The sequence below is a fragment of the Pinus tabuliformis genome, chromosome 7, assembly GCF_031772625.1.
Source record: "Pinus tabuliformis cultivar Carrire ecotype Pingquan chromosome 7, CPIR1, whole genome shotgun sequence".
NCBI lineage: Eukaryota > Viridiplantae > Streptophyta > Pinopsida > Pinales > Pinaceae > Pinus > Pinus tabuliformis.
Window position 1 is genome coordinate 1873984364 of NC_142293.1, and position 17450 is coordinate 1874001813.

General features: G+C 42.7%; 1 protein-coding gene across 1 annotated transcript in view; it reads right to left on the bottom strand.

Moving 5' to 3' along the window:
* The window catches only part of LOC149255951 (putative LRR receptor-like serine/threonine-protein kinase At5g48740), a 49163-nt gene that overhangs the window by 1073 nt on the left and 30640 nt on the right, over positions 1-17450 (bottom strand). The window lies entirely within an intron of this gene.

A 17450-nucleotide genomic window follows, 5' to 3' on the forward strand; every position in this document is an offset into this window, starting at 1 on the left:
TCAAAAGGAAAAATGATGGCAGCTATATTATATTGTTATTGTATGTAGATGACATGCTTGTTGTAGGTTCTAACATGCAGGAAATAAATGTGCTCAAAAGAAAATTAGCGAACTCTTTTGCAATGAAGGATTTTGGTGTTGCAAAATAAATCCTTGATATGAGAATAACTAGAGACACGAAGAATCAAAAATTAACATTATCTCAAAGTGAGTACATAGAAAGCTTATTGAACCGGTTTTGATAACTTTTGTTTCCCTAGATGGTTTCTTGGTCCCCCACCGACTCTCCCTCTGGCAGCTGTCAACTTTTTTTTACTAGTTGGTTATGGAGGAAAATGTTTCTTCGCGGTTTCTTCGGAACAGATTCTGATTTTGTCTCAGACAGGAACCTCTGTGGATGATTTTCTTTCCTACGAGCAAGAACTAGCTACTGAAGTGAAAGCCCTACCCCCTCTCTCTTAGTAGCTCATCCCCTCCATTTTGGTTGCTCCTGAAGCTGCGGCGATTCATGATTTCGTGGGTCCTCATCCACCTAGGGCACCCTTCTCGCATGTTTGGGGTGGTTGTGCAACTGACTCTCAGGTTCTTAAGCCGAGCATTGGACCATTATCTAAGATGCATGCTTTGAAAAAACCCTCGGTTGCGTCCCAAATTGCACCTAATAGCAGAGCATCGATTCCTACAGCGCCTCTTAAACAGGGAACCCCCCCTTAGGGCAATTTCGCAGATATTGGCATCATTTCAGGTTTTTTCGACGACTTACAGGATAAAGGACCTCTACCGGAGAAAACACAGGCAGCGTTTGTGGACGGCCCCAGAGGATAGGGCGGCGGCAGCATTGAACAAGAGTTCTTCAGGGCCCTCTAAAAGTAAGAAACACCTACCCTCGAGCAGCAACGAGCTCTTCTTGAAACTTGCCAAAGACACACCTTTCAGTGAGGCAATGGACTCAGCTGAAAAGGTTCTAGTTGGACGGGTCAGGGGTCGGCACTATAGTGTGGAACGGTTGTAGAAGTGGACAATGGAGGTCTGGGGACATGACCTGTCGGAACCCCCTCACGTCCAAACCTTTGTGAGGGGTTGGTGTGCCCTCCATTTCAAGACCATTGCCTAAACTAATTGGGCCCTTACAACCATTTGGCATATTGACCAGGCACCTATCCTCCTTCGTAGATGGACCCCGATGTTCGACCCTGAGACTGAAAAGGTGGGGACTAGCCCAGTTTGGGTTCGGCTCCCGGGTCTTCCTGTACATTTCTGGTCGGAGCAGATTTTTAGACAGATTGGGAACACAATGGAAAAGTACATTACATATGACGAATCATATATATCCACAGGAAAAATGGCTTGTGCCAGGATCTTAGTTCACTTGGACCTCTCTGGTGGACTTCTGGAATACATCAAAATCCAATGGAGGGACTCGACTCGGTGCCAAATGTTGGATTATGAGGGGGTTCCCTTCAGGTGCAGACGCTGCCACAAGGTGGGGCACCTTTTCAAAGATTGCCCACTGAACAAGTGGAATAACAGGCACTCAGAGAGGCATTTTCCCTAGGTTTCACCGGTTCAGGACGCTCTTTCACAGGGAGACCCCGCCAGAGATGATTTTCCTCGTACCACTGAGGATTTTCACCACTTCTCTACTCCTCTCTCGAGGAGCACTGGCACCTTTTCGAGCCCGGGTTAGCGTTCGACGGAGCTAGCAAAAAACACTCTGAGGAAGTGGTCATCCGCCGCTTCGGCCTCCTCCACCAGCTCCTGGTTCAGCAGTGACGGCCTCAGTTGACTCACTTTCTTCGAGTATGCTTTCCTCTCCCTTACCCTCCTCAAAATGCTTGACTAATATTCATAACAAAATATCTAAAGAATTTTTGAGTCTAGGTTCTGATGCAAATTTGGAGTCCCCTGTTCCTTCCAATTGCTCCATCTCCCCTCCCCTCACCGTTTTAGCCCCCACGCCCCCTGTCCTTCTTTGTTCCACCCCCTCGTTGACCTCGACCTCTTTGGTGGAGTCATCTGCCCCTCGATACTTCACCCGGTCTCGCTCGAGGCTTTCGTCTATGGACCAAGTTGGATTGGACATCCTCCACCCTCCCCTGGCTACCAAATCATCCCGAGGCCGTCCTTCTGATCTAAAAATTTCACAAGCTCAAGCAGCTGTTGACATTGCAATGGGAAAGAAATCCACTATCACTGGGGTTCTTAGAGCAAGATCAACCTTGCCTGAACCCCCTCCATGAATATTCTATCCTACAATTGTCAAGGGCTTGCTAGGCCCGAGAAAAAACTAACACTCCATCGGCTCCTCTTTGCTGACTCTTTGGATATCATTTTCCTCCAGGAGACCTTGGTGCGAGAACCCTGGAACTTTTTCTTCCAGGATGGAATTTCACTGGATTGGATGCTCTCGGTCATTCTGGAGGTCTGATTCTAGGCTCTAATAATCGATCTATTAAAGTGATCAGCTGCTGGGGTGGGAGAGGTTTTATTGGGGTCGATGCACACTCTACAGAGTTGGGGATCCCGCTCAGCATTGCCAATATATATGGTCCCTGCATGAACCGCCCTGCTTTCTGGGACCACCTTCTAGATTCAGAGAAATTCTCTGCAGGCAACCTAATTGTAGGTGGGGACCTAAATTTTTCCATTGGTTTCGCCGAATCTTGGGGTCAGTGTGCCCAATCGGACCCTCTCTTAGACTACTTCTCATCTATCCTGGAACTTCACCATCTGATAGACATCCCTGTTGCGAAATTACAGGCCACTTGGAGATATAATCGGGTGGGTGATAGTGGCTTATCTAGGAGGTTGGATCGTTTCCTGGTAAAAGAACAGGTCTTGGATTTGGGCCGCAATATTAGACAATGGGTGGGCACTGGAGGGCTTTCAGATCACCTGCCGATTTACATGGAGATTGGACAAGGAAGCGACAAGCTTAAAGGTCCTTTCAAGTTCATTTCTACCTGGCTAAATGATGTTTCTTATATCAGCATGGTCACAAATTTTTGGAAATCTAACCCTCCAGGGTTTGGTAGCTTGTTTTCGACTAGTTTTATTAGTAACTTAATGGAGCTAAGGAAATTGTCTAAAAGCTGGGCCCATCAAAAAATACTATATGATGATCATGCATTGAAACAAATTGAGAATGACCTGGAGTTCTTTGAAAAAGAACAAGGGGGCCTTTATAGCTCTGAGGAGCATAAGAATCATATCACATCCCTCTTCTCGGCTCGAGGTAAAATCCTAAAAGAAAAAGAAGAAAAATAAAGATTAAGGAGCAAGACCATCTGGATTCAAGAAGGTAATGCAAATACTAAATTCTTTCATAAATTTGCAAACGGGAGGAAAGTTGTCAATACAATCTGGCAAATGCAAGATGATTAGGGAAGGACATCACATACTTTCCCCCAGCTCGCTGCTCTCGCTACCTCCCATTTTAAGCGGGCCTATAGGGACCCAGGGGTGATTAATTTCACTGAGATTATCAGGGTGGCACAACTTTTCCCTCGTTATGTGGATCAGGAAGATGAGGAGTTTCTGATTCAGGAGGTTACTCTAGGGGAGCTGGAGGATACCTTAAAGGGTTTCAGTAAGGACAAGAGCCCTGGTCTTGATGGATGGACCATCAAATTTTACCTGGCTTTTTTTGATCTGATTGGATAGGATCTGCTCAGAGTGGTGGAGGAATCTAGGGTTTCAGGTCGGATGGAAGCTGCCATCTCAACCATCTTCGTTGCTCTGATCCCGAAGACAGACAACCTGTCCACTTTTGCTGATTTTCATCCTATTTCGCTTTGTAACTGTCTATATAAGATTATAGCTAAAATTGTTGCCAACAGACTGAAGCCCATTTTATCTAAACATATCTTGCCTGAAAAATTTGCTTTCCTGAAGGATAGAAAAATACATGAAGCGATTGGAATGGCTCAGGAGATTTTACACTCTCTTCACAGCAGAAAGGCCAAAGGTATGATCATGAAGGTGGATTTATCTAAAGCTTTTGGCCGGGTGAACTAGTTATATTTGAGAATTTTTCTTTCTCACCTTGGTTTCCCTTTCATTTTCATAAAATGGATGGGATGTATTTCTAACATTCCTTTCAGTGTTTTAATCAACGGGAGTGCATCCTCTTTTTTCCTGTCGACTCGTGGCCTTAGACAGGGGTGTCCTCTCTCCCCTCTACTTTTCCTCTTAATCATGGAAGGCCTTGGTTGGTTAATTACAGAAGAGAATCAAAGAGGCAGATTTGCTGGCATTAATATCATAGAGGATCGCACGCTCACTCACTTACTTTTCATGGATGATGTGCTGATTTTCCTCAACAGCAGTGTGGGGGATATAACTTTGCTCAGATATATTTTCACTTTATTTCAACAGACCACTGGTATGATCATCAACGAAGGAAAATCTTCTTTGACGGTTGCGGCCTGCACTCAGCATGAAATTCATTACGCGCTCCAAATATTTAATTTTACCTTGCTGGCTCTAGAGGAGGGGTTGAAATATTTGGAATATAAGTTAAAGCCAATTCATTATAAGATTGCAGACTGGACTTGGCTCATTGCTAAGTTGGAAAAGTGGCTAAATACTTGGTATTTAAGATTCTTGTCTCGTGCAAGGTGCTTGACTCTCATCAAGAGTGTTCTGGAAGCAACTCCGGTTTATTGGATGTCACTTTACTGGATTCCCAGGGGTATTCTGGCAAGAATACAAAATATTTGTTGCAGATTCTTATGGAGGGGGAAATAGCCAGGAATAATTTTTGCTTGGGTTAAATGGGATGCCCTCACTCTTCCTAAAAAATGGGGAGGCTGGGGACATAAAAAGCTTAATGATTTCTCCTCAGCCTTAGCTGCTAAACTTGGTTGGCAATTGGTTGCTTCGGACAACCTTTGGACTAGAGTAACCTACTCAAAATATATCGCTCCTACTCATGTTCTGGAATGGATTAGAAGACCGGCTAGGCTCTGCACAAGCATTTCAATTATTTAGAAGGCTGTGCTAAAGGCTTTGGATCCCATTCGTGCGGGCATCAACTGGAGAATAAAATCTGGGAACAAGGTTCGCATAGGTATTGACCTGTGGATTGGTTGTAGCAATATGCACAGAATACTGTCCGATCTCTTATTGTTCCTAAGTAAGCAACATATCACCCATCTTGAACACATAGCTGATGATTCCAACACCATGTTTCTTCAACAGGCTTGGAAATTCGACCTTCATCTCAACAAGCCCTCCTCCTTGGCAGCAGCACTGGAGGAACTTCATATAAGCTCTGCTAGAAGCTCATATCACGCTGAGGGGGGGAGATGACGAGATCATCTGAGCGCTGGTGAAATCAGGGAGATACACTCCAAAGGCAGGATACACTGTTTTGGCGGAACCAAGTAAGCCCCCCATGCTGCAAAAGTAGTGGAAACACCTTTGGACACTCAAGGCGCCTCCTAGATCTAGACTTCTAATGTGGTGCATCCTTCGTAATAGAATTACTACAAGGGACAAGCTGATGAAGCGATCATTTATGGGCCCTCAATGGTGGGTGAATCTGCTTCCCACATCTTCCTAAATTTCCCGATCATTCACCACTTCTGGAACCTTGTTTCATCTGTCATCTCATCCCCTTATACCTGGCTTCAGGGCACCCTGGTATTATAGTCATATTTGGGCACTACAACCCCAATCATATATGTCCATAAACCAAGGGCTTCTGAGTCCCTAAAAGTGTTGTTTCATACCCTAAAGGAACAAGGTCAGCTGATTACATCATCTCCCAGAAGTTCTCCACAGAAAACTGCTCAAAACTAGTCAAAACTGGACCATACAGATTGCTCAGTGCAGAGGGTGCGATGCATCTCACCTGCCACATGCAAAAAGTGTGATGCATACTGAAAAGCCCTTATGTAGGGTGCGATGGGCGAGAGTAGACAAGTGGCAGAGATAGTTTGCAAGGTGGATGATCATGGAATCTTCCAGAAACTTCTCCTGTGACACTTGCCTCTCTGAATTTTCCCAGGGATGAGTAAGAGATCATCAATATCCAAGTGGAATCAAGAACTATCAGAGAGAGGACACTAATCAAAATCCCAGAAGCTAACTCACCCCCCTACAATCATCTATATATGGATCCCTCATCCCAGAGATCCAGAGGCTGGAATCTTGTATCTTATAAGGAAGTGTTGTTGGTTTCTTGGTGGAACATCATAGTGTTGGGTGATCTAAGTTTTTCATGAGGTGAAGAAGGGCTTTCATGCTGGGAGGATGACGTTGGGTCAGATCAATGGGATGTAATCCTCTCTTATAATCTTTATATCAATAAAGCTATTCAAGTTTTCCTCCACATTCTTGTATGTCTGATAATATATGCATTTGTGTGGTCAATATATATCTGGTCCTATATTGTTTATGATTGTAGATCTCTACACTTTGAAGGTATTATGCTGCTTTGACTTTACAGGTACACTTTGAAGCGGAGTGGTCAAGGAAAGAGCGGCAAAGATTTGTCAGAGGGGAGAAGGAACAAGCAGGGAACCAAGCAAAATATTGAGGTTGGTATTCTTTGCTCCTCTCCTATCTACTTCTCGTAAAGGAAAACGAAAGTAACTTTAATATGTTTGTTTCTAAGATAGCTACCCGTGTTAGTGGGACTAGCAACCCTGCATAGACACTAGATTTCCTAATAAAAAAATGGCAACTCCACTGGGTAACGAATAACTTGTTTGCTTGTCTATATTTGTTTGCTTTATAAACTTACAGAAGGAGACTAAAGTCAAGCCAGCTATCCTTCGAACTGCATTTGCTATGCAAGTGCAAAGTAGACCAATGCTACTTTAGTCTATCTCCGGGTTTTGTTTAGAAACTGAAAAATTGATTTTCAAACATCCTAATTGCCCTGGTGGTGGCTCAAGTAGCCTCATTAGATTAGCCCCTGTGATTTTCATTTACTAACTATCATTAGCTCGGCTTAAATCCCTGAACTAAGCTGCAAACTGTGACCAAGAACCAAGTTGAAGTCTCGTCCCTCGACCATCGCACCTTCTCCTCTTGGGAATCTGGATGCATCGCACCTCCCATGTGCAGTAAGTGGGATGCATCACCCTTTCCCTGTGTTACAGGTGCAATGATCAGATAAGACTCCTTCTGCTTCCAGATTTTGGTTTTTTGTTCACTCTCTTCAGCTTTATTCAGGAGTTTTGTTGTCTGTGATCAGTATACCACTGTGGAAACTCCCTTCCTTTGCATGATTCAGCCTCCTTATGTACAAATAACTGTAAATGTTTTCATGTATTGTTCGCCATTTATGGTTCTCCTTTACAAAGAAGTAGTGTAATAAAACTATCGTCTTTTGATTTGGAAGTGTCGCAAGTGTCGTTTTCAGTTAAAGAAAAGAATTCTACTATTCTTGATGGTCGATTACACTGTTACTCTTGTATTTGATTTGAATTAATGGTTTTTCAAGTGTCGAAAGCAATTTTCAATTCAAAATCACAAAGTGTCGTCATTATCTTCCTTTCATTTTTTGAAGAGAAAATCGTTAGTATTGTCGCTTGAAACGATTCATATTTGTACTTAGCATTCTTTTTGTCATTCACCCATTACGAAAGCAAAAACAAATACATGCATGTGCATTTTAATTTCGACTGCTTGTTGATTTTGATTTAGGATAGTGCATCTAGTGTGTGCTCTCTGCTCTATGTTGAAAGAATCTCGCTTCTCTTTCCTTAGTAGCTAGGATTTTCATTGCAAAAAGAAGATTAAACGATTGTTTATCATCTTAGATTGCATTTTAGGAAATGTATATCTACATCACGCAGTGAACCTGAAAGGAAAACTTCTTAAGAAAGATCAACTGTAAAATAAATTCAATGAACATAAAAATGCTTTGGAACCTAACGCACAACATTTAGAAGTCTAGGCTAGAGACGTATTCCACGTCGTAAAGCCTGGTAACTATCGCTTTCATTGTAGGTTGGGTGATTCCTCCTCTTTGAGATGGCAAGTGCCAGTACAGACTTGTGCTCCCACGTATCGTCGAGTATATATTGGGAGACTACAATAGGCCATATCCTTTATCCTTAGGAAGCCATGTTTGCCGCCCTATCGATCGCAATGCACTAAACACAACATTCGGGAAAATTGACTGCCGTACCGTAAAAAGTATTCTGCAGTTTTGCAATTGGTTTGGTAATCCCTCTATCTAGATTCCATAGTAGTCTCTTTCGTTCCTTTTCAGACTCCCTAAAGGAAAAGGTCCATCTGAGCACTTGTCACTTCAGGCTCATTAAAAATCAAAGGCGACTAGAGTCGTCTTTAAATTTTTCTCGACTCTTAAAAATTGAAAAAGCAAGTTGTGTCAAAGCGTCTAAAATTTATTTTAATCAGAATAACGTCATTGTTCCCTCGTTGGTCTTAGGTTGAGAAAAATGGAGTCCACCAACCAAGGATTTCCCCTTGAGGGAAATCCTAGTCCTTTCTCCTCTTGGGGAGATGTTGGTGCACCTCATATGGCCACATTGTCCCTCCCAAGACTGACAATTGGCTTGCCAATATGGCTTTTCTCAACCTCTGTCGTTCAAACCACCATGATTCTTGAGCAATCAAGTCAACAACTAGATGATACTAGAGTTACCCCCCAACCTTCTACTTCGCTGGTTTCTCCCTCCCCTCCTTCCTCTTCACTTGGTAAGGCTGGTAAAGCTAAAAACCAAGTAACTAAGAAGAAGAAGAAAGGGAAGGAGAAGAAGAAGAAGGAGCCAAAGGCAAAAAGTGGCAACCATGCATCATCTAGCGAAAATCCACACACTGCACCGTTCAAACCTAAATCTCCATGTGTCATTTGCAAAGGAGACCACTATCATCGAGATTGTCCTTACATCCCTCGGATCTTAAGGGACTGGTATCCTCATTTGCACAGTATGGTGTCATCAACCTCTAACGATCAGTTGAGAGTACACCGTCAACTAGTGAAAACGAAGACTCTAGAAAGAAAGGAAAATGTAAATTTCCTTTCAAACTGTGTGAAGGCAATCATGCCGTCCACCGTTGTCCCTTCCTGGACGAAGCTAAAAGAGTCTTGGATAACCATCTTGCTTCACCGCTACGACTTCCTCTTGGGCACAAGAAACTCTTGTTGAGTCCATCGCTAGTTGAAAATCCGACTGACACAACTTTGTGGTCAGTTGAAGCATCTATCATTGAAAATAAACCCTCTTAATCCATACTAGATGAAAGTCAAAAGGTCGAGGCGGCAGTCGACCCGGTCTTGTCTTCGGAAGGTCCATCTTTAGATGATACAGTCACCGAAGAGAATGAGAACATCACCGTTCATATTCTTTTTGTAAGCAGACTCCGATGAACATGGGGGCGATTTACCCATTCCTTTATCGTAGGAAGGAAGTTCGTCAGGGTTATATCCAGCTGTTTATTCGGTCCCACCTGCGAGAAACCTAGTCGTTTCCTTTGATTGGAATCTACTAGGCAAACCCCATCTACTATCTAATGTACCATTTCGAATCATTGTACAAGCTTACAGAATTGTCATGGTCGGTACCATCATAGATGAAGGGGCTTCTTTGAGTATCCTTTCCTCAACTGCTTGGAAGGTGCCTGGTTCGCCATCGCTTCTACCTGAGATGCGAAATCTAACAGGCTTCGACAAAGGAACCAGTCGATCGTTAGGGATCCTTCCAAGTTTGCCTATAACTTTGAGAGGGAAAATCATGTATCTGAACGTAATGGTAGTCCAAGGACCTTTAGATTATAATCTACTCCTTGGGCGTGACTATATTTATAGCATGGGATCCATTGTCTCCTCCCTCTTTCGAGTAATTTGTTTTCCACATGAAGGCCGAATGGTCGAACTTGTAAACCAGCTTTCATTCCTCGGCTCACACATAGCTAATAGTCAAATGCCATCCCTAACTGGTCTTTTCACGCAAGGAATGTCTCATCAATCTCTAGTCCATCCACCTGAAGAACGCGAGTAATTCGGTGGCCATGACTGAAACCTAGGGGCCATGCACCCTGGTCTTCTTCGACAGGGAAACTTTGGGTATAGGGTAGGTTTCCGCGAAGGATATATGACTAGTCTGACACCCGTCCATTGAGGAAAATGGGATTAGATCGGAATAAGATTCCATCGTCAAGGTTAGGTGGTTGGAGCTAGAATCACCTTTGTCCAAATGGACTAAGCCGGGAAGTGTTTCTGTCTACTACGCGGATGGAAACTATCTTGCAAATGCGAGAAATTCTATATGGTAGCCTGGAAACTCTATTTCACTATACCTGGGGGCATGCAAACCTTTTTGCATGCAAGTGAAGAGCGACCATTTATTTTCTTAGTTTGTAAATTCTAAACCCTTTAAACTCGTAGGATTGGTCATTCCTAGCTTACATAATGAAAGGATACGGAGCAAAGCTTCGAGTGGTGCAAGCTCCATAAAAATGGAACCTATCAATGAGACATCCTTATTATACGACTGGCAAGAGCAGTTTTTATGTGAAGTTCAAGCTTGTTTAAAATTAAACCTAAGCAATGAGAAAATGTCCCCCCAGAGTTTAAGCTCATTAAAAAATGAACCAATGTCCAGTAAATAACCATTGTGAACACATTATCATCAGCTTTTGAGCCTTGGTTGTGTTCTTACCATCACCTCCACTCTGTTTTAGCCGATCATACACCTCCATTTGATTGTTTACCCTTTTGAGGAACAGTTGTGATGAGTGATTCTGTTAGCCATCCTTGTGACACTGCTGTGATTGGAAAATTCAAAACCTTACCTGGAATCAGTAGCTACCCGAAAATATCACTCGTTCCTAAAAAACGAGTCTCCTTTAAGCTCTTTTCATCTGACTCGTGAAATATGAAAAGATTGCCGAGCAATTGGCCTCTCCAGCTCATTAAGGCTATCGGAAGTGCTATCCCTCCTCTAGATTTTAATCTTTTTGGACCTGAGGGATTATTACACAAAAAGATCGAGCGCTTCTTTTGTTCGGCTCGTTAAAACTATCGAAAATTCATCCCTTTCGTATTATTTTATACCTTTTCAGAGTTAAGGGATTATATGACGAAAATGGATTACTGGAGTTTCCTTTCCGTCCCTTTTCAGACTCTCTAAAATTGAAAAAGGACGAAGTTGTCTTTGTCGTTAAACTTGTTAAAAACCAATAGCGACAAACTTGTCCATACAGATGAGAATGAGTTTCACTGTCGCTAGGCTCATTAAAACATAGCGACGGGTTTGCCTGAAGGGAAAATTATAGAAGAATCATATGTTATCCTCCTCAAGCTTGATAAAAATAAAGAGGTACAGGTCAGCAATGACTAGGGAAAATTGGGAAGAAAACTTGAAGAAACTTTTTTGGTAGCGAGTCGCTCTTAAACATGACACTTTCACTCCATCACCATGATTGAGTCGAGTTGGGTTATTCCGTTCACCAGTCATACTTCCATTGGTCCATCGTACCATCCATCTTTGGGGTTAATGCTACCAATCCATTTCAATGTCGCCGATATGTTCAAAAGAAGTCGATCAGAGAATTCACCAACCCAGCTTGTGTCTCACCCGCTGCAATACCTTCACGCTTCATTCTTTCATGACCACCACCCTGAACCCTGTATCATCAGATCGTTTTCACCTCCACAAAATCATTTTCTCTGTTCCGTGTCGTAGATGTGGGATTCATTAAGGCCCTCCTACGACAGGTCACTTCTTGTCAACGACAGCTCATTATCCAAGAAGTCAACCTAGGAACAACCCTCCAGTACTTTGAAGCTTGCATGCCTCAATGGCAAGTTTCTCACCTCTGGCGATAGGTTTACATCAATGGCCTTCGACCGAAAGATTTTGCGTGGTGTTCGACGCCAAGTCCCATTTTCACACCACGCGAATTGTACTAGAGTACCTTTAGGGTCATCATCATTATCGGTGATTCCTCTTGCGCCTGTTAACAGCTTACATCATTGGCTAGTAATCAGGTGATGTCTTTCCATGTTCGACTCCAGAACATTTTTCACATGGATCGACTTGTACTTCGGGCGAAGATTGGACGAGTTTGAAGAACCCGGATCTAGTTTCATCCATTTGGGCTGCGATATATTCAGGAAAATAAAGACATCAAATGTACATCATTGCTACAATAATGATCATCTGAATCAAAGGATGATGGCTCTATCAAAATCATCAGTCTACTACACAGACGGTTGTCTGTCCTATGTACATAAAAATGAATTTATAAAGCTGAGCATGGGAATGCCCGCCTCAGCTAGATCATGAAAATGTTATGAAGATAATGTATTGTATTATATCTTATTACAGGCCCCCTTCCAGTTCAAAAAACCTCGGATCCTCATGATAAAGCATTTCACCCGACATCAAAAGATTTTCGACCTCATGCTTTAGGGGGCAACTGTTATAGACATATTTGGGCACGGCAACCTGTTATAGACATTTTTGGGAACTGCAACCCCAAGGGCTCCTAAGTCCCTAAAAGTGTTGTTCCAACCCCTAAAAGAACAAGGTCAACTGATTACAGCTTCTCCCAAAATTTCTCCATGAAAAATACTCAGAACTAGTCAAAAATGGATCATTTCACCTGCTCCATAGGCAAAGTGCGTTGCATCTCACCTAAATACACACAGTGGGTGCGTTTCATTTCAAAAAGCCCTTCTATGGGGTGCGATGGGCGAGAAGAGACAAATGGCAGTGTCAATCCGCAAGGTGGAGAAGCATGGAATCTTCCAGAAACTTCTCCTATGACACTTGCCTCTCTGAATTCGACCAGGGATGAGTAAGAGATCATCAATCTCCAAGTGGAAGCAAGAACTATCAGAGGGAAGACACTAATCAAATCACAAGCTGACTCATCTCCCTTGCAGACATCTATATATGGATCCCTCATCCCAGAGATCCAGAGGCTGGAATTTTGCATCTCGTAAGGAATTGTTGCTGGTTTCTTGAGGCAACATCATAGTGTTGGGTGGTCTAAGCTTTGCATGAGGTGAAGAAGGGCTTACTTGCTGAGAGGATGATGCTGGGTTAGAATAACTGGTTGTAACTATCTTGGCTCTTTCTTGATTATCAATAAAGCTATTCAAGTTTTCCTCCATACTCTTGTCTAATTTATGTTTCATACATTTGTATGGTCAATTTACATCTGATCCTAGATTGTTTATGATAATAGATCCATGTTCTCGTATAGTGTTATGCTGCTTTGATTCTACAGGTACTCTGTGAAGCTGGGTATACAAGAAAGCAAGTAGCAAAGGACTATCAGAAGAGAGAGGAATCGAACAAGGAACCAAGCGCAAGACAGAGGTTGGTCTCCTTTATTCTTCTTTCATCTATCTTTCATAAAGGAAAACGAAAGTAGTTTTACTTTGTTTGTTTCTAAGGTAGCTACCCGCCTTGGTGGGATTAGCGGTTCTGCATAGACACTTTTCCCTGTAACAAAATGGCGACTCCATTGGGGATCGAACATTGGGTATCGAACATTGTTCCTGTTATGAAAAAACAAGGAACGATTAGAGTGTGCGTTGATTATAGGGATGTAAATCAAGCTTCTACAAAAGACAACTAACCTACACCCTTCATTGACCAGATAATTGATGAGTGTGTCGGATGTGAAATCTTTTCATTTATGGATGGATTCTCCGAGTATAATCAAATAAATATCCGCCCACAGGACCAGTCAAAGACTGCATTTATTTATCCGTGGGGCACATTCACATGTCGAAAATTACCCTTTGGTTTAAAGAATGCAGGGGCAACATTTCAGAGGGCAATGAATTATGCCTTCCATGACATCAAAAACATCGTTCAACCATATCTTGACGACCTTCCGGCTCATTCGTGAAAGCAGACTGATCATCCGCAGCATTTAAGAGCGATATTTCTACGTTGCTAACCCTACAAGATACGACTCAATCCACACAAATGTGTATTCTGTGTCAATTCTGGTCGTTTACTTGGCTTTTTAGTCTCAAAGGATGGGATTTGTCTCGACCCATGTAAGGTTCAGGCAATCATAAATTTTCCTCCACCTTCGAATTTGCTTCAGATTCAGAAACTCCAAGGGAAAGCAAACTTTCTGAGGAGGTTCATTCCAAATTACGCCAAACTTGCTAAAGGTTATACACGTCTATTGAAAAAGGAAGTGCCCTTAGTCTGGGATCAGGTTGTGCAAGCTTACTTTGATGCTTTAAAAGAATCCCTAATGAAAGCATCATTAATGTACGCTCCCGATTATCAAAAATACTTTAACCTGTATCTAACTGCAGCGGATACAACCATCTCAATGGTTTTAGTTCAAGAAGACAAAGGAATTGAACATCCTATATATTATTTGAGTAAGAACTTAAATGATACAGAAAGCAAATATTGTTATGTTGAAAAGCTAGCGCTCGCAGCTATTCAAGTGATACAGAGATTTCGACACTATGTCCTCTTTCGAAAAACTACCATTCTGTCAGATTGCAACCCGTGACTTATATATTGTCACGACAATTGCTGGGGGGGAAATATTCAAAATGGATAGCAATTCTACAAGAGTTTGATCTGGAATTTGTAAAATCGAAGTCAAAGAAAGCCCTGGGTTTCGCAGAATTATTATGCGATCTCCCATCGTCATCCAACGATGAAACATCCGAAGAAACTATCGTGGATGAATCTTTGTTTCTGATATCTTCAAGAAATCTGTGGTATGGAGATATAATCATCTATCTCCAAACCCAAAAATATAGGCCTAATACCTCCCGTTCCGAACAAAAACGTATTTGATACCAATCAAAAGACTACATGATCGTCGGTGATACACTTTACCGTCATGGTGTCCATACAGTTCTGAGAAGGTGCCTCACCCATGAGGAGGCCGAAAAAGTCCTGAATGATTGCCATTCAGGCACGTGTGGGGGGCATCAATCTGGTTACGCTATGATGCAAAAAATTTTACGAGCAGGATACTTCTGGCCAACAATGTTCAAAGATTGCATAACCGCAGTCAAAAGTTGACATGCCTGTCAAATTTTCGATAGCAAAACTAGAAGACCACCCACACCTCTGCAGCCAATAGTTGTTGTTGGGCCATTCGCCAAATGGGGCATCGATTTCATGACAAGTAACCCCACCTCGACCAGGGGGCATGGGTATATCATAGCCGCAGTTCACTATTTTACCAAATGGGCCGAGGCGATGCCTACATTAGATAACACTGGTGAAACAGCTGCCCTCTTCTTTTTCAATCATGTAGTCGCCAGATTCGGCGTCCCACAGGCTATAGTCACAGATCATGGATCGCATTTTCTTAATCACATGATGGTCGAATTAGCTGCCAAATTAGGGTTTTCGCATGACAGCTCTACTCCATATTACCCGCAAGCCAATGGACAAGTTGAAGCAATCAACAAGGTCCTGAAGCACATGCTACAAAGGATGATTGGAGTCCACAAAAGGAGTTGGCACCTGATCCTGTACTCAGCCTTTTGGGCATACCGAACATCGGTAAGGAACGCAACCGGGTTTACACCTTTCCAACTGGTGTATGGCCTAGAAGCAATCTTACCAGTTCAGGGTGAAATCTCGTCCCTCAAACTCGCAATCGACCTTCTCCACGGAACTTCAGAAGAGGAGGCTCATTTCTTGGAACTAATCCAATTGGATGAAACCCGTCATGATGCCGCTTTGGGTAATGAAGCCCATAAGAAACGAGTCAAGGCGCAGTTCGACAAGAATGTCAAACCTCGTGTCTTCTCAGAAGGTGACTTGGTCTTGCTTTATGACCAAGAATCCGATAAATTGGGAGCAGGTAAATTCAAGTCTTTATGGATGGGCCCCTATATTGTTAAGCGAGTGTTAGCAAAAGGAGCTTACGAGTTAATGGATTATGACAGGATTCCACTGGCACAACCTTGTAATGGGTTGTACCTTAAGCGTTACTATGCATGATTCAGTGTGGTAACCTATATGCTTTTGTTACATTTTTGTTTTCGCTAAAGTATTTGTTTTGGTCAAGTAAATCCGCTTTTTACATTTGTCGCAGATGTCGAACCTATTGGAATCATTTGTTGGATATGCCGACGGAGCGAGTCGTAGTTCGCGGAACCTATCTTCTGTGGCCTAGGCCATTTTCGATCCAAGCGGTGAGTTAGTAAGTTTCAGAGGGGTATGTATTGGTCGATCAACGAATAACATCGCTGAATATAGCGCGTTGATAGAACTTCTCTCTGATGCCATCACACATGGCATATGCCGACTGGTCGTCAGGCTAGACTCACAGCTCGTCATACTACAGCTCACGGGTATCTACTCCGTCTGAAATCCAGCTATCTATCGCATGTTCCTAAGGGTCAAGATTTTGGAAAGGCAATTTGATTTTATTCAATATCAGCATATTTCCAGAAGCTTAAACACATTAACTGACTCATTAGCAAATTATGTGTTAGATAGAAATTTGCAACATTTATGAAAAGAAGCATCTCATCAATATTTGCATCAGGATCATGCAACTTAACCAAAATAAAACTTCGAAAATCAAAAATATATATATAACTGTTTATGGTTTACACATAATGTTCTGTAACCAAGACAAAATTGGTCAAATGACCCAAAACTCAAAACGCTAGGGGGCACCCTAGTCTAATGATGCTGGTGATAACAAGTCACCGGTTGTGCAATCATGCATAAAAGCCTAGTCCATCCACTTGGCACGCTAGTAGTATGTCGCTGCAACCTCAAAGGCAGCTCGACAGTCCTCACATCTAGAATACCGAGAGTGAGGCCCTCGACCTGATCCTGTAATGCTGAAAGAGTCTCGGCCACATCAAGGTCGCAAAGGATAGCCCTTCCAACAGCCTCTTCTATTGGGGCGGCAGTTGGCACTCTCAGGCGTACTACTGGCCAAACGGGACCAACATCTACATGAGCACATGAGTTCTGATTAGTCTTGATAGAGTAAAGCACGAGGACATTATAAAAGAAAAACGATAAACATAAATATGGTCAAGAATTTACCAATGGCACCCCACTGTTCGCCAGCCGACAGTACCAAATCTGGGTCACCCCAGAATTCCATACCAGCATATGGATACTCGGAATAAACCATCTCCTGACGATCAAACCACCCGAAGATGGTATCAGAAAAAGAAATCTGAGACTGACCAGCATGCCTAGACATATGGTTGACCCATCTCTGCATACGTGGTTCAGTTGGTGGAGGTAAACTAAGTGCAATATACTGTGGCTGCATCACTAGTATCTTTTCCAAGGTGAAGGCGGTCAAAATAGAACCATATCCAAAGTTCTTCAGTCTCTCGCTTTTCACCTTGGTCAACTGTTCTTTCATCACAAGGAGTACTGCGTCACACCAATTGAACACCTTTGGTTCGAGACATTCCAAGGCGTACTACATATAAGATCGGTTGGCCACATGAAGAGCTGCACCACCAGCCATCCTACCAA